Source organism: Sciurus vulgaris (genome assembly GCF_902686455.1).
Source record: "Sciurus vulgaris genome assembly, chromosome: 12".
Classification (NCBI taxonomy): domain Eukaryota; kingdom Metazoa; phylum Chordata; class Mammalia; order Rodentia; family Sciuridae; genus Sciurus; species Sciurus vulgaris.
In genome coordinates, this window is record NC_136473.1 from 18489943 (window position 1) to 18514778 (window position 24836).

The 24836-nt window shown below is 43.6% G+C and overlaps 1 protein-coding gene and 1 long non-coding RNA gene across 2 annotated transcripts in view; both read left to right on the top strand.

Annotated features, from left to right (window-relative positions):
• The window catches only part of LOC306641252, a 125811-nt gene that overhangs the window by 23228 nt on the left and 77747 nt on the right, over positions 1–24836 (top strand). The window lies entirely within an intron of this gene.
• The window catches only part of PROSER2 (proline and serine rich 2), a 28537-nt gene continuing 24412 nt past the window's right edge, over positions 20712–24836 (top strand). The window contains exon 1 of the mRNA XM_079106239.1: positions 20712–20832. The gene's annotated coding sequence lies outside the window, so the exon portion shown is untranslated. The remainder of the gene's footprint in view (positions 20833–24836) is intronic.

The following is a 24836-nucleotide window of genomic DNA, read 5'->3' on the forward strand; positions in this document are numbered from 1 at the left end:
GCTTGTTCAGCAGCTCATTTTCTACCAGGAAAGTGGGTCCACCGGCCCCATTTCATCCCTGCATCCCCTGTTCCTGTGTGAAACTTCGTTCCTGAATAAACAGCTGAGATGATTCAGGAAGTTTGTGTCCTGCCTGGTCTTTTTGTGCTAACACTACCAATTTCCTACTACAACCAGCTGGACCCAGGAAGTTGGTCAGCCTCAGAGAAGAGGAGCCAAGTGGGACAAGCCATGACAGAGGGGTATTTACTATATGACTGGACCAAACTTTACCTCCACCTCTCCAGCTCCGGGCAAACTAACAAGAGTGACCATGGAACTAAAGGTCGGTTTTCCTGATAACTCAGAGGAACCCTTCTGAGGAAGCCAGCTGAAAAAGGGCTCCAAGATAAGGAGAAAGGAATGATGGGAGATCCTTCTAGCAAAGGCAAAGGATTCACCTAGGAAGGGGATGATAATTAACCCAGGAGGTGCTGTGCAGTCTTGCCTTTAAAGGGACACTGGCAGGATCAGAGGGCCAGCTTCATGGAGGTGACCTGCCCAATCAGAGGGTCTCATGCTTGGTTTAATGCTCTTCTGTGGCCACCTTGAACTTCTTAATCATTTATTAACAAGTCCTGCATTTTCATTTTTCACTGGGCCCTGCAAATTACACAGCCGGTCCTACGGGTGTATCATATAAGTGTTTGTGTAGTACTAAGGGTTAAGAAGATGATAAAATGTCCAGTCTCTCAACGTACAAGGCACATATCTCCTCTGTTCATTAGGCAGATAAAACACAGCAGAAAATTCCCTCCCACCCCCTGGCCCCCACATGCACGTCGGCACTCATACGTGCCCGGGCTGATCGTGCCAGACTGCAGTTTGATGATGCATGCAGGTGGGGCCAGCCTACGATTTAGAGGTGCTGATGGGCCTTTATTTGCATTTTACAGAAATAATCTGGTACTCAGCTGAGGAGCTCGTGTGCGTGTCTTTTTTTTTAATTTTTTAAATTTGTTCTTGTTATTGTACATGACAATAGAATGCATTTATACATTTGATAGATCATATGTAAATGAAATGTAATTTCTCATTTTTCTGATTATACATATTGTAGAATCATATTGGTCATGCCATTGTATGTACATGAGGTAACATCTGTTTCACACTACTATCCTTCCTACCTCCATACCCCTTCCCCTCCCTTCACTCCCCTCTACCTAATATAAAGTAATTCTGTTCTTCCCTATCCACCCCCCTTATTGTGAACTAGCATCCACATATCATAGAAAACATTAGACCTTTGGATTTGGGGGTTTGACTTATTTCACTTAGCATGATATTCTCTAACTCCATTCATTTACTAGTAAATGCCAGAATTTCATTCTTCTTTAAAGCTGAGTAATATTCCATATATATGTGTGTGTATATATATATACATACATACACACACCACATTTTCCTTATCCATTCAACTGTTGAAGGGCATCTAGGTTGGTTCCATATTTTAGTTATCGTGTGCATTTCTACCATCACTCGATGAACTCAAAGAGCTGAACTTCAAAACTATTTTGAAATCTTAGGTTCTTTAACAGATTCAACCATGGCCATCAGAACACAATTATGAAAACAAAAGAAAGAGGAAAGGAAGACAACACTATAAAAAAAAAAAAAAGATAAGAGCCTTGCCTAGCATGTGCAAGACCCTGGGTTTGATTCACAGCACTGCAAAAAGAAAAAAAGAGAAAGATGATAAGAATAATTTCCACAGAGTGGGACAGTAAGGTGTAGGTGAAGCTTCATTATGGAGGACGCGGAGGATGCTCCCTCTGTGTGGGGATGATGGAGAGCCAGTGGCTGCTGTTCTGTGGTTCTCTCATTCCGGGAGTTTCCATGAGATTTACGGACGGCCGCCTGCTGACCCCCACCAGGACACGTCCTCAGCTACAGCCCTGTGGAATCACCCTTGGTTTCCTCCTGAACCTTTTCCTTGCATTGTCTCTAGTTTACTGTTGATGCTGTGGGGTTTTGCCCTCTCCCCCAAGTTGATTTGTGCCTTTTGGCAGCAAAACTGATATTTTTTTCTGGCCAGTGCCTTAAAAAAACAAACAAAAACAAAACTACTACCCCAACAGGGAGAGGGCAGCGACAGAAGCAGACCAGACAGGAAGGTCACACAGCCTGTTGCTCCTGCCTGATATTCCAGCCATTTTTCTCAGATGAATGTTTTGCAATTTGTTGTCTGCCTCTGGCTGATTTTCAGAGTGCCAAAATGGTTGGTTTTGGCCATTTCCCACCAGTTTTCATAATAGATGTGGGGGCAGAGGACATTCTGATGTTTTCATGCCACCATAGCTAGAAACTTGGCCTCTGAAGGCTGTGTGAATTTTTCAATGTGATGGGGCCCGGTTGTTCCTCCTCCCACACAGAGGAGGACCACCCCCTCTGTGGTCCTCCGCTTGTCTTGTTTCACTAATGTATCTTACCTGCCTGGCTCTGGGAGGCTTTGGAGCTCATGAGCATGGTCACAGGGTGGCACTTAGACATTGTCCTAAAAGCATAATGGAATAAGGAGAGCTGACCCTTCCACAAACACCTGCCTAGTGCAAAGGCCTTTGTGCCAGATCCTCTCAGATAGAATAGCACCGAGGACACGGTCCTTGTCTTCAAGGACTCCCCAACCCTGGGAGATGCACACTAAGGGACACAAGCACTAAGTCACAATGCACCATCTGGGGTGTGACTGAGGCACAGAAATGTTCTCTGTGGGCTGAAATGAATTCTCAAGTGGACAGCATATAAACACTTTAGATGGTTTGGAGGTTTGGAAGGTTTCTTTTCAACTGCTAACTGTCCGTTAGAAACTTTTACTGAGTTGAAATTGCTTCAATTTAAATAAACTGGCGCACCTGGGAAAGAGAATTTGGGCTGGTGAGTGTCAGTGGAATGCCCTGTGTTACGTTGCTGTTGGTTAAAGGTGGAGAGTGAAAAGAATAGGGAGCCCGAAACCAAGACTGGGTTCCAGTCCTTGCTCTGTAAGTGCCTAGCCGTGTGACTTTGGCAAGCCATCTGCCATTGCAAGAAATCAGTTTCTCCATAGGAAGAATGAGGAAGAGGCAGAGAAGGGCATCGTTTTTAGTTCCCAGGGAGGAGGAGGTAACCCTTTGCCTCTATGCAAGTCTCCAGAAGACAGTGTGGTCTTGGATGTGAGCGCTTGCAGTGAGAGGAGACCACCTAAGGTCCCAAAGCAACTAACCCTCAAAATGGTTAAGAATGTTTAAAATTTTGTTTTAGTATAATGTTTTGAAAACCTGAAGAATGAGAGCACTTTTTCTGGTGAAAGAGAAACACAAATGCAAGTAAAATGTGGCCTAGACCTCAGAGAATGGATGCACCCCAGGAAGCCCAGGTCGAGAAAACAATGAAGAGACCACAAGGAACTTCAAATTCTAGGCTGTAGCTCTGATTGTAGGCTTCTCTTCTTTTAGGGCAGCCAAAGAAACAACAGTGAAGGTTGACTTAAACACCAGACCTATAAAAAAAAAAAAGCCCAGTCCACTACAAAAAAAAAAAAAAAAAAAAAAGGAACCGTGTTCATTGCTGACAAAGGCAAAGTAGAGAAAAGAAAACCTCACTCTCAAGAGCAGCCCAGGCCCAAAGAAGGAGCAGCAAATCAAAGGCAATAATATTCACCACAACTCAAGAAGGAAAACTGCAGGAGATGATTAGCAAGGCTGAGACAGCAGTTATAACCGGATAGGAACCGGAACCAGGAGGTTTATCACATTAGCTAATTTGAATGCAAAAGCACAGGAGGACTTTTCTCTGTGCCTCCAGAGAAACTAATTCCTCATTAGTAAGAGTCCTGGGGGACCATCTGAGTCTCCCTACCCCTTCTTTTTGCCCTTTCCCTTTGGGAAAGTGGAGAAGGAATTCAGCTATGATGAGTGAGTGCTTTTTTATTATTATTATTTCTGTTGTTGTAGATGCACAGTATGCCTTTATTTTTATTGTGAGGATGACCCCAGACGTGCTAGGCAGACGCTCTGCCCCTGAGCTACAACCCCAGCCCCAGTGAGTGTGTTACTTGAACTCTTAGACATTAGTGTAAATCTTGCAATTCCAGTAAGCCAGTTGACAGAGAAGCAGCCCAAGGGCTGAGATGTAAATGTGCGACAGACCCCCGTGCAGAGAACAGCAAGCCAAGTGGCCGTTGGTGAAGCGCTTACTGCTGCTCTTTCTGCAGGGAGCAGAGGGTAGAGGGCGGGATGACCCTGCACCCGGGGCGTGGCCCTCATTCCTCGGTCAGGGAGACTGTCATTATCTGCTCCCAGGACAACAGCGGGGCTTGTGAGCGCCCAAGCCGCTTAGCAGGATAATGGGTCAGATGCAGAAGGACAGAGTCCACTTGTCGCAGATGAGACGGACCGAAGGCTGCAGCCCCGCGTGTCCTCGTGCTCTGTCGACGAGGTCGCGGGGGCCGCCGCAGGGACGCTCAGCTCGAGTGGCTTGTCGTGGAGGATCTCAGCACACAGGAGCGCTTCTCTGAGGGTCCACCGCATCCGTCTTCTGTGCCCGGATGGCATGGTTTCCTGATTAAAGACGGGGAGTTAGCCAATCCCCTACTGAGTTCCGGACCTCCTTGTGAAGTTCTGGAATCCCTGCACATTGGAGGGAAGACCACCGGTGTGCGTAAAGTTTTCGTCCATTTTCTTCATTGTATTGTTCTTTTCTGCTGATAGGACACCCACTGGCTACTCCAAACATTGCCATGTCCCCGGCATTCCACAGCTGTCCATCCAGCTGCCCGCTGCAGCTCCGCCGGGGTCTAGCCAGGCTTCACACACAGCTCATCCAGGACAGAACGCTCCACCCGCTTCCTGAGACCTGCTCCCCCCGGGGCGTGCCCAGGCGAAGAACTGGAAGCACTCCGATTCCTTTTGGCGCCTTACACACCTGATCCATAACCCCCGACGGGTTCTGGGCTTGACCTTCAGGATCTGCACCTCGCACTACATCACTGCCCCACCCTGGGCCATCCTCTTCCTGGAATCACTCCTGAACCTCCTACCTGGTTCCCCCTGACCACTCTTACTTTCCACATGGTAATCCTAACATTCCCTGTTCAAAATTCCTGAACATTCCCTGTCTCTGAGTTTCATCCACAGTCCTTACCATCTCACATGAGACTTGGTTCCTGGTTGCCTCTCTGACAAGCCCTCCCTTGCCGTTCCCTGCCTCCAGCCTCTATGCTGTTTCTCAAGTACAACAGCTTGATCCCACCTCAGGACCTTTGCACGAACTGTTCCACCTACCTGGAGGAGTCTTCCAGACCCCCACCTCATATCTGCAAGACTTGTTCCCACATGTCCTTCAATCCTCTGCTGAAATGTCACCTCATCAGGTTGGACTTTCCAGCCATGCTGCCTAAAATGGCAGCACATTCCCCCTTAATTCTCCTTATCTTTCTTTATAACACTAAGCCAGACTCGGAGTGACCATATAAAGAGGGTCTTTAAAGAGGTGATTAAGAGCCAGGCATAATGGCACATGCCTGTAATCCTAGCAACTCAAGAGGCTGAAGTAGGAGGATCACGAATTGAGAGCAGCCTGAGTAACTTGGTGAGACCCTGTCCCAAAGTAAAAAGGGCTGGGGATGTAGCTCAGTGGTAGAGCACCCCTGGGCTCAATCCTCAGTACTGAGGGAAGAAAAAAAAAAGTCAAAATGAGGTCATTAGAGTGGGACCTAATCCAAGGGGACTTGTGCCTTTACAAGGCACAAACACAGGGGAGGAGCATGTGAAGAAATGGAGAAGGTGGCCGTGGACAAGCCATGGAGAGGCCTCGGGAATAAACAACCCTGCTGACATCTTGAGCTTAGATTTCTAGCTTCCATAATTGTGTGACAATGAATTTCTACTATGTAAGCCACCTAGCCTATGGTGCTTTGTTATAGCAGCCCAAGTAGACTAATACACCTCCCTCCAGCAGGAGATGACAGGTAGAGTCTCCCTATGTCCCAATGCAAGTGACTTAGTTGTCCCTAATTAGGGGGTGGAAAAAGGTATCTCGTTGTGTTTCAAATTGCATTTCCCTGTTATTAATGAAGTTGATTATATTTTCCTAACAGACTCATGTTTCTTCTGTGAAATGACTGCTCATGTCTTTCATGGTTTTTTTTTTTTTATGGATCATTTGGAACTTCTTTGTTAATTTTTAGGAGTTCTTCATTTACACACTAACCCCATCATGGCTATATGTATTACAAATACCTTTTTCAAGTTCAGAGCTAATCTTTTCATAGTATTTTTATTTTTATTTATTTATTTATTTCTGCAGTGCTGGGGATTGAACCCAGGGCCTTGTGCTTGTGAGGCAAGCACTCTACCAACTGAGCTATATCCCCAGTCCATTTTTCATAGTATTTTGATGAATGGAAGTTCTCAACTCAAAGTCAAATTATGCTTTTCTGTCTTGAGAAATTCCCCTTTATTTGGTAGTGCTGGGTAAATCAAACCCAGGTGCTTGCACATGAAGAAATCATTTCTTACCCTAAGGTTATAAAAATATTTTCCTGTTTTTTAAGAGTCATAATGTTTTGCCTTTAAGAAATAGTTATTGACCTATCTGGAATTGATTCTTTATTCACATATTTATTTATGTGAGGTTAGGATCCACTTTTTCATGTGGATAGCCAGGTGCTCCAGGACAGTATGGTTTCCTTATATGCACAGATCTGCCCCAGGACCTTTGACTCTGTTGTGTTGGTGTATTTATTTACCTTTGTACCAATTGCCCATTTTAAGTCTTGTTTTCTGGAGCATATCCCCCTACCTGATTCTTCTCCTTTAAGGCAAGAGAGATCTAGATTATTCTTCACATTTCTCCTTTCTATTTTAAAATTTAAATTCATCTTGTCCAATCTCAGAAAAACATTCAGTTAAAACTTCAAAGGACTTTACATTAAACCTATAGGTCAGTTTGATGATAACTGGTCTTTTTGTGATAGTTTTGCTTTTTATAAACATAAGTATTTCTATTTATTCAAGATTTCTTTAATGTCCTTAAAAGGATTTAATAATTTTCTCCAAAAATGTTCATTATATATATACATATATATACATTATATATATATTCTTAACTACATTATTGCTTTTTAAATCTTACATTTTAAAAGAAATGCAATTGATGTTGTATATTGATCCTATATCCAGAAAACTTGTTCTCTTGTTCTGAGTTATTTTTTTATTTTCTATGTAGACGATCACATGCCCATGAGATATTAACATTCTATATGAGAATATTTGGCACATACATTCAGATGGTTTATTTCATGTCTGCAATGTTATACTACTTGAAGATTTTCTTCTCTACAACCAATGCCTTCTAAGTATCCTGCAAAGAATACTTTGCCATCTGCAGGACTGATTATAATTCACTGGGTATTCTCCATTGCCCTAAATAAATAAATAAATATAGTATTTATAAACATTTCCACTCCCCATTATGTGAAAATGATAAAAAGGTGGAGGCCAATGTGTAAGTGTTATAGTTTGAATGTGAGGTATCCAGCAAAGCTCATGCGTGAGACAATGCCAGAGGGTTCAGAGGAGAAACGATTGGGTTGTGAGAGCCTTAACCTAGTCAGCGATTTAATCCCCTGATAGGGATTAACTGAGTGGTAACTGAGGTGGTGGGCGTGGCTGGAGGAGTGGGAATTGGGCGTGGCTTTGGGTATATATTTCAATCTGGCAAGCGGACTCTCTGCTTCCTGATGTGAGCCTCTTCCCTCTGCCACACTCTTCAGCCATGATGTTCTGCCTCACCTCGAGCCCAGAGGAATGGAGCCGGCCTTCTATGAACAAAGACCTTAGAAACCATGAGTCTGAAATAAACCTTACCTCCTCTGCAGTTGTGCTGGTCCAGTCATTTAGTCACAGCAGCGAAAAAACCAAAAAGCCAAATAAAACAGTAAGTGACGGACACAAGAGGCCAAGAAGGGCATTCTGGACTATTAGCAACAGCGACTGTGTGTGATCATCGGTACCGTCTTCTCTTTAGAAAGAAAAAGAGAGGTAGGGGACTTTAGACAATGGTTGATTCAGTCCCTTGGTGGTGTCACCAATGGGCAGTTTTTGTTCCTTCTTTCCATTCTGCCTTCTCGAACGTCAGACTCATCCCACAGCTGGCTCCAAGGATGCCAAGATGACTGCCAGTCTACCTGTGTCATCTCCTGCCAGAGCATCACAGCATCACGAGCTAGAGATGCTGGGAGCACTCTGATTGGACCTGCTTGGCTCTGTTGCTCACCTCTGCACCAATCACACGCCTAGGGGAATGAATATGCTGATTGGCTTGGCGGAGCTCCACCCCTGAGGTCAAGATAGAAACACAACAGAAAGCAGGGTTGACAGAGAGAAGCGCCTTCTGCGGAGGCCTTCACGAATCTCTGCCGCCTTAGTTTGGGCTGCTACAATGAAATAACAGACTGGGTGGTGGAGACCACAGATGCATTTCTCACACGTCTAGAGACTGGAAGTCCAGCGTCAAGGTGCTGGCAGACCAGTGTGGTGGCGGGGGCTCTCTTCTGGGCTTGCAGATACCTGTCTTCTTGCTGTGTCCTCACATGACTGAGAGCGAGGAGAGGAAGAAAGTGCGCAGGCCTCTTCTTATAAGGGCACTGATCCCATTCATGAGGCCTCCACCCTCGAGACCTAAACAGTTCTAAAGTCCCCGCCTCCTAAAACCTACACATTGGAGGTTAGTACTTCAACACATGAATTTAGGAGGGACGCAAACATTTAGTCTCTAATATCCACAGTACCCTTTTTTTTACCAAAGTGCTCCTAACTCCTGTAATTAAGAGCTTATCTTATCTCATTGTAGACACATACTAACAAGTTTGGAGTCTGGTCTCCCAGCCTACAGCGAGTTGGAGAGCCCTTGAAGCAAGACAGATGGGCAAAAATTGGCAATGGTACAAAGTAGACACAGGGCCTGGGGAGATAGTTCAGTAGGTAGCTTGCTCGCCTTAAGGCCCTGGGTTCGATCCCCAGCACCACAACAACAACAACAAAAAAAAAAAAAAAAAAAAAAATGTAGACACAGATTCCAAAATACATGATCATTAAGCCACAAGGACAAAAAGACCAACACAGAGGTTCATTGATGAGGTCACCGAATTACACCAGTGTAAAGTAATGTTATAATCACCCTGAGAAGAAAACATTTAAGCTGTATCCTGTGGATGATGCTTTAGAAGAAATAAAAAATATGCTTAATAGGACTTTAAAGGAAAAATATTTTATTTATTTATTTATTTAGGGTACCGGGGATTGAACCCAGGGTCACTTTACTCCTGAGCTACATCCCCAGCCCTTTTTATTATTTATTTTGAGACAGGGTCTTGCTCAATTGCCCAGGCTGGCCTTGAACTTAAGATCCTCCTGCCTTAGCCTCCTGACTCTCTGGGATTACAATTCTGCATCATTGTTCCCAGCAGGACTTTGAAGAAAATTATATCAAAACATGAAATATTCAACCATGACAAGAGCTGTCAACAATACTATCAAAAAGATAAGTTTTGGCTCTCTCTAAAGATGCCAACTAAATGAGCGGCTGTTAGCTGTAATTATCATAATGATAGTGAAATGAGAAGCCATTCTTTCCAATTTCTACCTATTATAGGAATTTCTACCTATTATAGACCTATTATTAAAGAAATTGTAGCAATTTAATGGGTAAAAGGAATGTCCTTTTCATAAAAAAGCAAATAGTGTCTTCTAACCTCAAAAGTTAAAAACAGAACTGAAATCTCAGGTCACTATATTTTGCACTTAGGTTAGAGCTAGCAAACTGACATTGAGAACCCAAATGTGGTTTTAGCTTAATTACTCCTGATAGCATTTTGAGCAAACAGTGGGTGGCATGAACCCCAATTCCTCACATGGCTAAATCAAGGCACAAACTTGTGACATAACTCACTTATGAGGACACTGAATCCACTCAACACCAGAACTTCCAACATGGGCAGGCCATTAAGTTATGTCAGGCTGTTGATTATTTAAGATTCCAAAAACAAAAAAAGGATCTGAAGGCATGGGACTCCATGTGGCAGGAGCACATTTTGGGAGGTCTTGTTCATTTCTGAATTCAGTATCATGTAACTTTTTTCAATCTCGTCAACCTTTTACCTCTTCAATCAAGGCAGCTGAAGACTAGAATCAGCAGGCAGTCTCCAAGAGGTATAATCTGAAGGTCATTTAGGAAACACGTCTAACCTAAATTCTTTCTCTACCTCCTTCATGAGATTCCATCAATAGAAATGACTGGAGGAGGAACAGGAATTTCTCCCCCTTTGTCCATGCCCCACTAAGTCGCCCATGTTCCTGAAATATATACAATGATCCTGACAGTCAAGTCCCTAATGATAAGGAACAAATCAGGTAGCTATGAAAAAATGGAGATGGGAGAGCAGGGTAGGGGAAGTGGTGGGGAGAGAGGAGAGCTAGACAGGCTCAGTACTTTTCCTTATTTATTTATTTATTTATTTATTTATTTTGGCAGGGGGTGGATACCAGGGATTGAACCCAGGGGTGCTCAACCATTGAAATACATCCACAGCCCTTTTTTTTTTTTTTTAATTTTGAGAGTTGCTTAGGGCCTCCCTAAGTTGCTAAGACTGGCCTTGAATTCATGATCCTCCTGCCTCAGCCTCCTAACCTACTGGAATTACAGTACCAACCAGTTCTCTTGCCGGAATCCAGTCTTCTTTACAATCTTTTTATTTCTCCCCACTTTGAAGTCTTTTTACCTAATTCACAACAGTCCACTTCTGTCTTGGGAGAGAATTCCTGAACTTCAGATCTGTCCTGGGCTCCCCTAGCAGGTGTGCCTCAACCCACCTGCATTAGTCTGCTCAGCTGCCATAACAACGTACCACAGACTGGGAGGCCCCAACAACACAGGCTGAGGTCCAAGATCAAGGCTGTCAGCAGACCTTCTGAGATCTCTCTCGTTGCCTTCCAGTTGGTTGTCTTCTCTGTCTTTGAATGTGCTTCTGTCTGGTGTTTCCATGCCTTGATCTCCTCTTCTTACAAGGACATCAGTTGTGGATTAGGGACTACCTAATGAGCTCACTTAAACTTCATCTTTAAAGAACCTCTCTCCAGATACAATCACATCGGGGTACTTGGGATTAGACACCCACATAGGAGTTGGGGGGACACAATCCAGCCCATGACAATACCTGGCTTTGAAGGAGCCCCTCCTTAAGGGAGCCCCTTAATTCCTCTCTGAAAATGCTGCCCCTGGATCCATTTCTCATTTATCCTATTCAGAGACTGGTTTCCTGGAGGCAGAATTTTCTAGTGGAAGTCCTCCTAGAAGATGTTAGGCTGGACACAGTGGATTTAAACTTGGAAGCTTGCATGCTTGTAATCCCAGTGGCTCAGGAGGCTGAGGCAGGAGGATGGCAAGTTTAAAGCCAACCTCAGCAATTGAGTGAGGCCCTAAGAAACTTAGTGAGGCCCTGTCTCAAAATAAAAAATAAAGAGGGCTGAGGATGTGGCTCAGTGGTTAAATGCCCCTGGGCTTAATCCCTGGTACAAAACAAAACAAACTTGGAAGCAAATTTCTTGGGCTACAGTGAGCTTATTGGTTTTCTCAGCATTATAACTGGGTCCCTTGTGGGGTACTTGGAATTGCCCACTGGACCGGATGACTCAGTCTGAATGGGGACTCTTGAATGACAGGCACCTTGTGGGTGCCTTCTGGGTTTGAAATGGAAGGACTTTGAGATAGCAGACAATGCTGTCAGGGGATAGCGATTCCCAGAAAGGGTGGTCAGCCGCGGGAGAGTGCTGAAATGTCACACTGCCTTGGCACATTCCAGTCCTCCTGTTTCAGTTACGAGATACTTTTTCACTTATTTAAAGATACGCACACAAGGCCACCCCATACACATCCCTTCACTAGACAAGAGAACCAAGCCTAGATATTTAAAATACATGTTTAAATGTCCTTTTCGCCCCCCAAATCTATTGTGGATGACTTTTTTTTCAATTATCTGAAATTTTGTCAAAAATAATCCATTGCACATTATTCTATTACTGCCTTATCTAACAACACACTGTCTTCCCAGCAACCCCACCTGCTGGGTAGTGTCCCCAGAAGTGGAAAGGCCTTTTACCAAACAGAGCCACAGACTGGGACCAGGAACTACCACCTTCTCCTGGTTATCCTGGGTCCTCAGTTTTTCCTTCTGCAAGTGGGATATATAGTGTCATCTAGATAATGAGGTAGGTCTGAAAAATATTTTAGACCCAGGCATGAAAACTATTCTAGGTCCAGAGTTAGGTATAGCTCATCTTAACAGAAAGAGGTGTCCTTTCAAAGTTGTGCAGAAGCTGAGTTTTTCGTTTTCTTTTTTTTCCTTTCTTTCCTCCCCTCCGCTACCCCGAGTGCTGGGGATGGAATCCAGGACCTCTGACACCCTAAGCAAGTGCTCTACCACTGAGCTATACCCCCAGCCCCTCAATTTTCTCAGTGCATTGAAGGAGTTTACAATTTACCTTTTAATGAACATGCTTATGGATTTAAAATTTGTTTTACCCTTGTAGCAATGTTTCAAGCATTTGGATTTTCTTAAAACAATTTTTAACACAAGATAAGCTAGAAATGACCTATTCTTTATTCTGTCATTCCACTCATTAAATTAGATGACTCCTGCCTGCTGGTATATCAGATTGAGCTCTGGAGTCAGATGGTAATTGCTTAACCTCTTCAACTTATGAACCTAACCAGGCCTCTTTGGAGCACATAAGCACATCTTCCCCGGAGAGGAAGGAGAAGAGAAAGTCAATGAAAATTCAATGAGTTCATTTTGCTATTTTTAGTAAACTTAGGAAGTGGACTGATGAAAGACTAACCTCAAACCAATATGGAATTATGTTTGCATGTCAATTATCCCTGCTATCCTCAGATGGTTGCTTGAAAATGGCCACATGTAAATACCCCACTGAAAATAATGATTCTCCTGCCATAATACACAGTTTACAAGGATGAACCCTCTGCGCCGTCTCAGAGTTAGAGAGCAGAGCAGCCTGGGTTCTGGACCCAGCTGTGCCCCTAACCCGCAGAGGGATGGATGGCTTCTGTGTACTGGGAATTCGACTCCAGAAACCACACTCAGCCCTGTGCCCTGTAGCCTGTCCCTAGCAGGAATTTTGGAGCAGGAGTACTTTGCTGCTTCTGTGGTTCTGCTTAAATAAAAGGTTTGAGTCTGTCGGGAAGAGATGAGACTTGGTCAATGTTAGCTTCACTCATGCAATTAATCCATTTTGGATTTCTTTACTATATGGAAGCATGTAGCAGTACTTTGGATTTGGCATGCATTCAGTATGCTTTATCAAATACCTTTGAAAAACTGTTTTGATGCTTTCTGTCAAAACCTTCATGGATTTTCATCTGATCCTCAACCTTTAGCTTCTGTTTCTTGTAATTCCCCTCAGCCCTCCCCCTTGATATCTCCAGCTGCCGCTACTCTGATGAATATTTAATAAGGTGAGATTTCCACATTTCTAATGAGATCTCCACATTTCTAATGTTTATTACTGTTCCTTCAGCTTTCATAAAGGTTGTGTTTTCCCCAGTATTCATTTAATAACCTTGAAAATAGTCAACAATGTGGGGAAAAATCCTTTAATTGACTTTATAAAGAAAAAAATGCATGAAAGAGGTACAGTGCTAAACCAGATCACGGCAGAATCCTGTCGGGCGGCTCCGCAGAAAGCATGAGCAGCAGCCTTAGGATGTCAGTTTGCCACTACTAAGCGAGTGAATCTGAGCCTCAGTTTCCTCATCTGTAGAATGGGACATAACATCTTCCAAGACTGTTCTGAGAATTAAACGTATGAATGAGATTTGTAAACTATAAAATGATATAAAGATGTCAGGTGAGATGTGAGCATAAGTGTCTCTAGATTTTTTAAAGAGCTTAAGGGAAAAAGTCAGGGGTCTGAGGTGGGGCACTGTAAACCCAAAAGGAAGGTAGGATCAAGCACTTAGGGGTGGTAAACACAAGCTGGCCCCATGAGATGTGAAGTCCAGCCACCCAACACATCCAGTAGATAGATGTCTCAGGTGGAATATTCATAACCCAAACATCTGCCATGGCCTCCAACTTCTTGAGATACCATTTTATTTAATATCAAAATAAAATAGACTGGGGATGTAGCTCACTGGTAGAGCACCTGCCCAGCGTGCACAAGGCCCTAGGTTCCATCTCCAGCACAAAAAACAAACAAACAAATAAAAAAACAAAAAAACTTAAGTAGTCATAGTAGCAGAGTCTAGAACACTCTCCCCTACATATTGAAGAGCAAGAGGTTTGCTTTCTTGTCCAAACCGTCAGTGACTTCTTGGCTACCTTCCAAACCATTGCTCCCATCTCTACATGAGCCTCTGCTTGCTTTCCTGGAAATGGTAGCTTATGACTCCTCATTCACAGAAGAACAGCTCACACCAGGCTGGTGTTTCTGGCGCAGAGGGAATGACTACTTGATTTATAAAATGCGGCAAAGTGAATGTCAGACAGCACTGCCCTCTAAGTCTGAGCCATTTCCCACACATACAACACTTGACATTCACGTCTCTCCATCTGCCCTAACTTCTTTCACATATCTAGTTAGCCCTTCCCTTCTTGTTCCTTTCTGGACCTTTCTTCAGGGTTCCAAAACCCTTTTGAGATGCCAGTGGATTTTTCTGTTTGTCTCACGCAGAATCATTGATCTTGCTTTTCGTTTCTGTTTTTGGTCTGTATCTCTCCCATCCTGACCATTCCACAGAAAGAACCTTTCACAACCAAATAGGGGTGATGGATGGATTAATGAATTTAATGAATGCAATCCCCAGAGGACAGTTTAAAACAAGCTTTCCCAGCAGAACCAGAGAAGGCACGAAACTTGTCGCATGAAACACATAATGCCCACCTGTGGAGATTTTTCAGGTCATCATAGAGATAATATTAGAGACCAGGGTGATGAATCCTTTTGCTCAGGGGGAGCTGTGTGGACTCTGTGCAGGGGATTCAGCTTTGGGGAAAACAGTTATATTTAACAGATGATCCAAGCTGCCAGCTGAATGGAAACTAGGATGGGAATTAAGAAAATATAGCTTTAGAATAGTTACGGGAAAAGAACCCAGACAGCAAGTTTAGGAAATAAATGGGAGTTGAATTGGTAAGGCCATAAATATATTTGGCCTGTTTTGCTCCTTTGTGAACCATTTTCAAAGTTAGTAAAGCATTTTAAGAAAAAGTCAAGGGAAAAAAATTCCCTTTTACTTATTACTTTATTCTTGCAAATGGTTTATTCAGGTCTCTCAACTTATTGGGACTATAAACATCAAATGATTTTACTGCTGTCAACGGATGTCTGCAACTATTTTCAAGGAAATTCCCATTCCTCACTGGTAGCAAGACATCGTGAGAAGACGGCCAGATTGAACAAGTTCCCTAAAGTTTTTGATTATTCGACCAGTCTCATTTTTGTATTTAAGATTCAGTCCTTTGCAAAGAAGGGAAAATAACAAATGCAGGCAAGGGATGTAGAGAAGCTGGAATCTTCCTACCTTGCTGGTGGGAATGTAGGATAGAGCAACTGCTAGAGAAACAGAAGATGTTTTCTCAAAAAGTTAAATAGGAAATTACCATATGCTTCAGCAATTCCCCTTCTGGGAAAATACCCAAAGCAATTGAAAGCAGAGACTTGAGCAGATATTTGTACACCCATGTTTATAATAGCATTATTCACAATAGCCAAAATGTGGAAACAGCCCGAATGTCCATCAGCAGATGAATGGATAAACAAAACGTGGTCTGTACAGTTCAGATGTGTGACACTGGTAAACCCTGAGGCCAAGTGGTTAGCCTCCGGGGACTTTTTTGGGGGGTTAGGGGCAATGCTGGGGATCAAACCAGGGCTTGTGCAAATTCTCTACCGCTGAGCTACAATCCCAGCCCTTCTGGTAACTTCTTGAACTTGGAACAAAAGAGATGATAACTACAGAGTATTGGCCCTTAGGTTTGGTCCTCTGTTGCAATTTTAGGGCAACAGGAAAATTCCACTTAACATTTTATTCCTCACAGTGAATGGGAGCATTTTGTGTGATTTCCCCTTTCTTTTCCTGTTGTGATTCGTTGTAGGAAGGGTTTGTTTGTTTTCATCCTATTGACCAAATTAGAAATTGAAATGAAATATTAAAAGAAAGAAAGTCTCACTAGAGAGCCAGTACCTTGAGCTTGGACATTACAGCCTCCAGATCTGTGGGGAAGTATATTTATGTTTGTTATAAATTACCTGGTCTCAGGTATTCTGTTACAGCAATACAAATGGACGAAGACAACATGTAATCTGTTTAATGTTACCTTTATATACTTCCCTCTTAATAAAATCGTGGGTGTTCATGAAACAAGAAGGGTGGGAAGTTTTTACTGATTAATGAAGTAAAGTTTTCAAGATGTCCGGGGTTGAGAGTGGTAGGGATAAGATAGAAGACATCAAATAGAGAGTGGGAATCCTGACATAGTGATTGATTACAGAGGTTAAACTTAGTGCAGACTCTTTTAGGCAAGGTTAGGAAAAGAAAGAAAGAAAGAAAGAAAGAAAGAGAAAGAGAGAGAGAGGAAGGAAGGAAGGAAGGAAGGAAGGAAGGAAGGAAGGAAGGAAGGAAGGAAGGAAGGAAGGAAGGAAGGAAAGAAAGAATTTTAAGCTTCTCAAAGAATTGTCCATAAGGGTCCCCCATCCTCCCTCCTCCTGATACTGCAACTTAGAAACAATCACACACACAAAAAAAATATATATATATCATCATAATTTAGTTATCATAATCTTAAAATGCTTTTGTAATCTAGTCTAATTTTTCCATTTCTCTGCCATCTTGAGATCACATAAATACTTACCTAAATTTTCTCCTAGTGTGGTGTGTGTGTGTGTGTGTGTGTGTGTGTGTGTGTGTTACTGGGAATTGAACGCAGGCGCAATCTACCTCTGAGCTATATCCCCAGACTCTCTTTTTGTTTCATTATGTTATTTTGAAACAGGGTCCTGCTAAGTTACCCAGGCTGGCCTAAAACGTGATCCTCCTGCCTCAGCCTCCAGATTAGCTGGGATCACAGGTGTACACCTCGCACCCAGTTCTCCTAGTTTAAAAATCTTTTAATGTAGTGGGAATTTCTTTTGGCACATGAGGAAAGGTAAGATGTTAAACTGATTATTCTTTCAATTTGCTGGTTTTCTAAATTTCACTTATTTTTAATCCATCCCTTTATCATATATTTTCAATGACTTCTTTATCATATATTAAAGTATACAATCCCTTTTCTGGGTTAAATATTATTCTATTAACTTAATTTCCATTAGTATAGCCTTATACTATGTTTTAATAATAAATGGGGTGATTTCCCATATTTTCCTTCATTTTCCCTATTTTCTTAACTCTTCTCAGCAATTATTTGTTTGGCAAACTTTAAAGGAATTTGGTTTTAGCCTCACAGAGTGGTGATAGTCCCATTACACAGATAAGGAACTGAGACTCAAAAAGGATAAAAAACTCAAGGTAACATCTCTTCTACGTGGAAGAAGCATGGATCTAAATCATGTCTCTTACATCTCTCCTTTCAGTTCTAAAATGCTATACATTTTTAGTAAAAGTTTTTTCAGGAAATTTACTTACTAGCCACTTTCCCTTTCCTGTCTGCAACCCTGTAATGACCAGCACAGAAACCTCAGTTTCTGAAGTCAATTTTATACAGTGATCATTACAGTCACACACCACTTAATGATAAGCGCCACTTAACGACAGGGTACATCCTGAGAGATGAGTTACTAAGCGATTTTGTCACTGTGGGAACATCACTGAGTATACTTACACAAACTAGGGTGTCTGTGACTTCCCTGGCCCATACAATCTTATAAGACCACTGTTGTCTGTCTGTGTGTTCCATTACTGACTGACCCATTGGTATGTGGCACATGACTACTACCTTATAAAGTAAAGACATATTTAGCTGAAGTTTTTAGTTCACTTTAAAATTTTTAACTTATACAAAGTTCAAAAGAATAATCGTCTACTCTTTGGGGCTCACTTGTTGTGGTAGTCAACTTTCCAGTACAGTACCCAGATGCCTGAGATAATCCACTTAGGAAGGGAAAAGGCTGATTTTGGCACACCCGGTACAGAGGTTGCAGCTCATGTTGGGTAGGCCCTAGTGCTTTTGGGCTTGTGGTAAGGCAGTGCATCATGGGGGGAGCATGTAACAGCTGGGAAGCAAAGAAAGCAGATAAGAAGAGGTGGAGTCCCAATAGCCCCTTCAAGGACACACCCACAATGATCTAACTTCAACAAGCCCCACCCCTTAAAGATTCCACCACCTCCCAATAGCACCACAGCTTGGGGACACATGGGCATTTGGGGCACATTCCAGATTCAAACTGCTGTATCATCAGTATTTTCTTAGCAAAGACCAACTTCAGAAGACATTTACTTAAAAGTCAAGAGACTGGGCATCCAGCTCAGTGGCAGAGCACGTACCTAGCATGCATTAAGGCCCTGGGTTCCCTCACCAGCTCCAGAAAAAATGTCAAGTGAATTTAAAGTGATAATTGGTATTACTGTGATTATATGATGAGTTTTAAAGCAGTAATAACACCATATACCAGATCCTCCAGAGGTCTCTTTTTTCCTTCCTGGACAGTAAGTACTTTTATGAATAACTGTCTTTAAATTCCCCTCTAAACCTTTAGCTTTTTCTCATCTCACTGTGTCCTCTCTCACCATGTAGTCCCTGTCTGTGTGTTCAGTTGGCACACAGATGGCTTCACAAGGGTTGCACAGGGACTAGCAGCCTGCCTGTGCACAGCAGTTAAGCTGGGTCCCCGGCTCTGCCTGTACCAGCTACCAGGAAAGGCCACCTGATTGTAATTCCCACAAAGATTTGGTGCGGGCTACCAGGGGTGGCCTCATTTCCTCTAATGCCTTTTGGTTGAAACTTTCTTCTCAGACTCATTTTCTTCCCTGTTCGTTTCCTGCCACTTTTTTTTTTTTTTTTCTTTTTTGACCTTTTCCTTTTCTCCTTCTTCCACTCTAATCCCATCATCCTTCAGTTTCTTTTTTCTTACTTCTTTCTGCACCTACAAGAAAAGATACACCATAAAAGCTTAACCAACCAAAAGGAACAATATTAAAAAGGAAACAAGAAGTCTGGGATGACTTATCAAATGCCTCTTTTTTTCTTAAAATGAATTCCTTAAAGACAAAGGTTACCCATATTCCCTCTTATCCCTAGGTGTTTTATGTTATTTGCATTTTAATAAGTCACTTCATCAGAAATGCTTCCAGATTTAACACATTATGGAGCAAAAATGTAAGAGGGAGGAAGATAGAAACAGAAAGAGAAAGCTTAGGTCTACTATTCAGCAAGGATAAGGGACTGTCGGAATTGATTCTCTCCTAGATTTGGTTCAAAAAAAGGGGGATAATAAAACTCACCTAATTAACTAGTATGTGGGGTAAAGTGCTTTGTAAACATTAATTAAAGATGCAGGGAGCTAGGTGTGGCCAATATGTTATTAGAGAATAAGTTTTCTTCCCTTTAATCAGGTATCTCTTCCTGGAGAGGGCAAAGAAATGATCTAAGGACTAAGGAATTGGGGCTCAGCCCTGAGTGCTACCAGTGACTCAGTCTTCTGGGTAGCCAGTCACTTCCTTTCTTGCTTTCTGTGAAAAGGGAATAAACACAAACATTTTTGGAATCAAGGTTTTCGTGTTTGCCATGAGTATATAGCAAATCCTACAATTAATAAAATCCAGTACCCCAGCAAGTTGATCCATCTATGATAACACTGGTGACATTAACTTCCACCCGCAAAAGTCTTCCACAACTAGCTATTACCTCAGTAGATGTTTCCAGTGATGGAGGAAGAAGAAAACAGCAAGAAGCAGTGGGGTCAAAAACTCTTGGAGGAATCCTACTGTGTGTGTGTGAGAGAGAGGGAGAGAGAGAAACAAAAAAATCAAAAAACAAACAAACAAAAAAATCAAACCACTTGGAGGAGTTTCTTCAGCTCTCTGAACCTGTTTCCCACCCTTTTTAAAATGATGATAAAAAACCCCCAAAGGATTCAAAATATCTGTAAGAAAGGATTTTGAATGTTTGCAACTTAAAGAAATGACAAATATTTAAAGAGATGTATATGCTTAGCCTGATCTGAACACTGCACAATGCACGCGTGTCAAAAACATCACAAGGATACCCCACATGTGTACGACTTTATGTGCCAATTAACAAAAAGGAATGATCTTTTAAAACCCAGTTTTAAGACTTACGTGAAATTATGTATGCATGTTATATACCTTTTCCGAGGGCATAGGTATTCAATAAATTATAATATTTTGCTATTATTAAATAAAAATAAGCTCTCAAGGCTGCTGATGGGGGTGGTGAGGTGGGGAAGAAGTCCCTTCTCATTCAGAGTTTCAAACACAAATCCGCGTGCGAGTTGGTGATTTTCCACTCTTAATTGTCCCCCAATCCAACCCTCACTACTAGAAGGAAGACCCCTGAGAGGCGGCCGCGGGGACGGCTAGACGCCCGGCCTGTCTCTTTAAATGCCGCGGGCGCGCGCAGCTCGCGTCGGGGGGACCCGCGTCCAGGCGCGGGAGCGCGCGGCGGGGCGGGGACGGGAGCGCGCGGCGGCCGGACGGTCGGCGAGGCGCGCGGGCAGGAGGCGCGGGCGCTGCGGGTCGCGGTCCGCGTGGGCACCTGCCGTCCGGCGGAGGGGCTCCCGCCAGGTGAGTGACGCGCCTCGGACCCCCGACAGGTTGCGCGCGGCTGGAGGCGCCTGGCCACGGGGTCCACGCCCGGGACGCCCGGGACGGCGGGCGCGCTGTCCTGCCCGCGCCGTGCGGGTCCCCTGGGCGGGGACACCCCCTGTGCCGGCGGTGTTGGGGCGTCGGGGCGCTTGGGGGGACTCTGTGGTTCGGCGACCCCGGGCCGCCTGCGGGGTGCGGGGCGCAGGGAAGCGGCACCGGGTCGGCTGGGCGCGGCGAGCGTTCCCGGCCGCGGACGCGGGTCCCCGCCGCGCCCCCCGAGCCTCGGAGGACCCGGCGCAGGCTCCCACCCACCAGGGACCCAGTCCCTGCGCTGCGCGGAGGCGGCCGGAGCCACCTGTGAGACGCGGCTGCTGGGCGAAGCCATGGGTAGGTTGTGGTCACCTGGCCCCCAGCAGGTAACCGAATCACGCGGGAATGTGTAGGATCTGCCCCGTGAACCCGGGCAGCAGGGATTACAAAAAGGGAAGAAAACGTGGCTAATGTGATGCCGTTTAACAAAAGGCAATAAAATAAACTCCAGGGTTTCTGCAAGGCTTTGAAAGTTTCCCAGTATTGTTTTACCGAGTCTAAATTTAAGCATCTAGCTCCCGCCTCCCCTTAACCGCAGGAACTAACCTCAGAAAACTTTTAACTCTTTGCCCGCACCCTGTAGGTGCAAAGCACAAAACCTGAAGTGAGGAAAGGAAAATGATTTCGCGGGTCTCCCCCACGCCCCAAGAGCAGCATGCTCAAGTATTTTGCTGGAGTCCGTAGGGAGAAGATTCCTCCGGGCTCCCATTTTAATGGAGAACAAAGTTTGTGTAACTTTATTTTTGAAAGGTAAAGAAATACCAAACCAGGTATGTGTAATCTTGTGTTCACAGGAGAAACCCTTATTAAAAATACTTTTCTACTTGATTTTTTTAAGCACTATATACGTAGTGCTCTAGTCTACACTAAAACTTTGCCCTCAAAATTCCATGTCTGAATGTTAGATTGTTTTTCTAGGTGGAGGAGGTATTTTCGTTCATGCAGCCAATGTGGAAATATAAACAAATGCCCTATTTACTTGGGGTTGGGTGGGAAGGATGGAAGTTGTCTAAAATCTTTCTTGCCAGGCTTGACAGTGTGTGTTTGGAATCCCGTATATTTTCTTGCCCAGATGTAATTGCCATTTTTAAGCGACTGGATATATTTCTTGGTAACTTCAAATAAGCTTCTCTTTGAAAATTTTGGATGCTGATGATTTAAAAGTAACACCTTTTCTTCATTATTAGAAATCAGAAATTTAGAGTGACAAATGAGAGCTAGAAAGAGGAGTCATGCTTTTAAGAAATTCTGAGTGTGTTTGACTTCATGGCGCCTTGGTTGCAGGAGGTATTTATTTGCCTGTTTAAGTGCGGGTCTGGCATGGTCATTAATTATTCCCACCCCTCTGAGCCCTGACTGTCATTGGACATAAAAAACATTTCTAGATAACAGATCAAGTAAGCCTTCCTTCATCTTCCTTTACCTGGCCCTGGTTCAAAGGTCTCAGACACCTAAGGAGCCTAGAGTTGACACCCTGTGTTCATTCTGAAGATCGACTCAGATAACTACAAGAGGTCAAGTGGGGCCTTGAATCCTGAAGGGAGAGAAATGAAAGGCTTGGGTGGAGTAGAGCTAAGCACAGGGAATCCTCTGGAAAAAAAAAAAAAAAAGTTCAAGTGCATCTTATCTGTGTTATTGTGGGACAGCTGCCAGTGACATAGAGGCCATTAGGTAGGTGCCAGGGGAATCCTAGGAGCATCCAGAACTTGAGCTCTTTGCCTTGATGGCGAAGGGCAGGGTTTTGTTGCAGTTTCCATTGCGCTTTCTGGTGGTGGAGCGGTGGCTTCCTCGCTGCCTGTGTGCCCTAAGGAGGCTGGCCTTGGCAGCTCTGTCCCTGACAGACAGACAGCCACATTCCCCTCTGGGCTCAGATCCTGCTAGCCACTGCAGGAAAGCCTGGGGTCACGCTGAGACTGCCCTGTGTCTGTGGTGTCGATATAGTGGCACCACTGATAATAGCCTGTCTGTGAACCTGTCTCTCTCAATAATGCCACCATCCCCCTTCCAGACTTAGAGCATTCATCGAGAAGTGTAAGAGTATTTTAAGAAAGTCTGCGCAGTCAGGATGGGTGGCGGAGGAATACGTAGGATTCCTTACATCCTGCCTTATTGGAAAGGGATCTTCCAGCTCTTCATGAATGCGTATCTTCATACTAGATCCTTCCAAAGCCTCTGCCCCTGTGAAGACTTCTCATTTTTTTATTGTAACAGAAGACAACATCGAATTTACCGTTTTAAAGTGCAAGGAGCAGCATCATGAAGTATGTTCACAGTTATGCAACGGTCACACCTGTCTAGCTGAGGAACTTTTTCATCACCTGGGAAGGAAATGCATATGCATTAAGTAGTTACTCCCTATCCCCTCCCTACCCCAGCCCCTGGCAACTGCTGATGTGTTTTTTGTTTATGAATTTGCCAGTTCCGGACACACTTATAAATGGAATCTTCAAGTGTGTGGCCCGTTCTCTGGTTCCTCTCACTTGGTGTCCTCTGCGGGATTCGCCCATGTCGTAGCATGCATCAGCTCTTGGTTCTTTTTTACAGTGGCATCATTTTACACTGTGTGTATCTGTCTCGGTTTGTTTATTATCAGTTGATGGACATTTGTTTTTCCATCCTTTGGCTACTGTGAGCAGAACTGCTGGGAACAATTGTGTGCACATTTTCATTTTTAACACGTGTTTTTAGTCTTTGGGGTCTATACTTCTTGGAAGTCCTGGGTCAGATGATCATTCATGCTTAACTTGTGGAGGAACGGGCCATCTCCAGCAGCTACACCTCTCACCTTCCCCACCCGCAGTGAGGGAGATTCCAGTTTCCCCACATCCTCCTGGACTCCTGTTACTTTGTTGCTCTTTTCATCCTGGCCATCCTAGGGCGCGTGCAGAGGTATCTCATCGTGCTTCTGGTTCACCTTTCCCTAATAACTGAAAACTTCCAGCATCACTTCACACACTCGGTGGCCTTTCACAGATGTCCCCCATCCTCACCTGCAGGTTGCTTCCTTCAGCGTCAGGTACCTGCTCTGTCAGTTACCTGAAAATGTTACTGTGGTGCACAAGGAACTGAGATATTTTGAAAGTGAGGGAGAAGCACATTGACATAGCTTTTGTTATAGTATATCGTTATGATTGTTCTGTTTTATTAGTTATTATTAATCTCTTACTATGCCTAATTTATAAGTCATAAATACTATAATTAGTATTACATATGTATGGGGAAAAAATACTGTATATGGGGTCTGGTGCTGTCCACAGTTTCATGCATCTGCTGGGTCTTGGGAAGTATCCCTGAAAATAAGGGGAGAGACTTATTCCTCTTTAGGAAAATGTCTTCAGAACTTGACTCTCTTTTGTGTTTGATTTCACATCACCAAGGTCTTTGCATGTGAGTAAGTACAGTTATTTTCACAGGCTCTGGTCTGTATATTATGTTCCTTCTCAGCCCTTTGTTTTGCCGTGGGGTTTTCTGCTCTCTTTCAGGCTGCTGCTTCTATCAGGAGGCCAGTTCTCTGGCTAGTACTTAGAAATATTTTGATATTCTGCCTGTTTCAGTTATCTAAAGGCCTGGGCGTTCATCATTTTATTCAGCAATATTCGTAAGCTATGCCGTTGGGCACACAAAAGATATGCACAGATTACATTTTATTTTTAAAAATTGGCAGGTTGTCAATAATTTTTTTCCAACTGACAGATAAATGGAGCAAGGGAAGAAAGAACTAGGTTCCACTGAAAATGAGGGGCTCCACTTCAGTTTTCATCATCAGATAGCTGTGTGACTTTAGCGTTCACCACTTTGCCTTTCTGCTACTTGGGTTCCTGGTCTTTAAAATTTGGAATAGGACTGGAAGACTCAGGCCCTTATCAGAACTTGAAACTGGAGATTCTGAATAC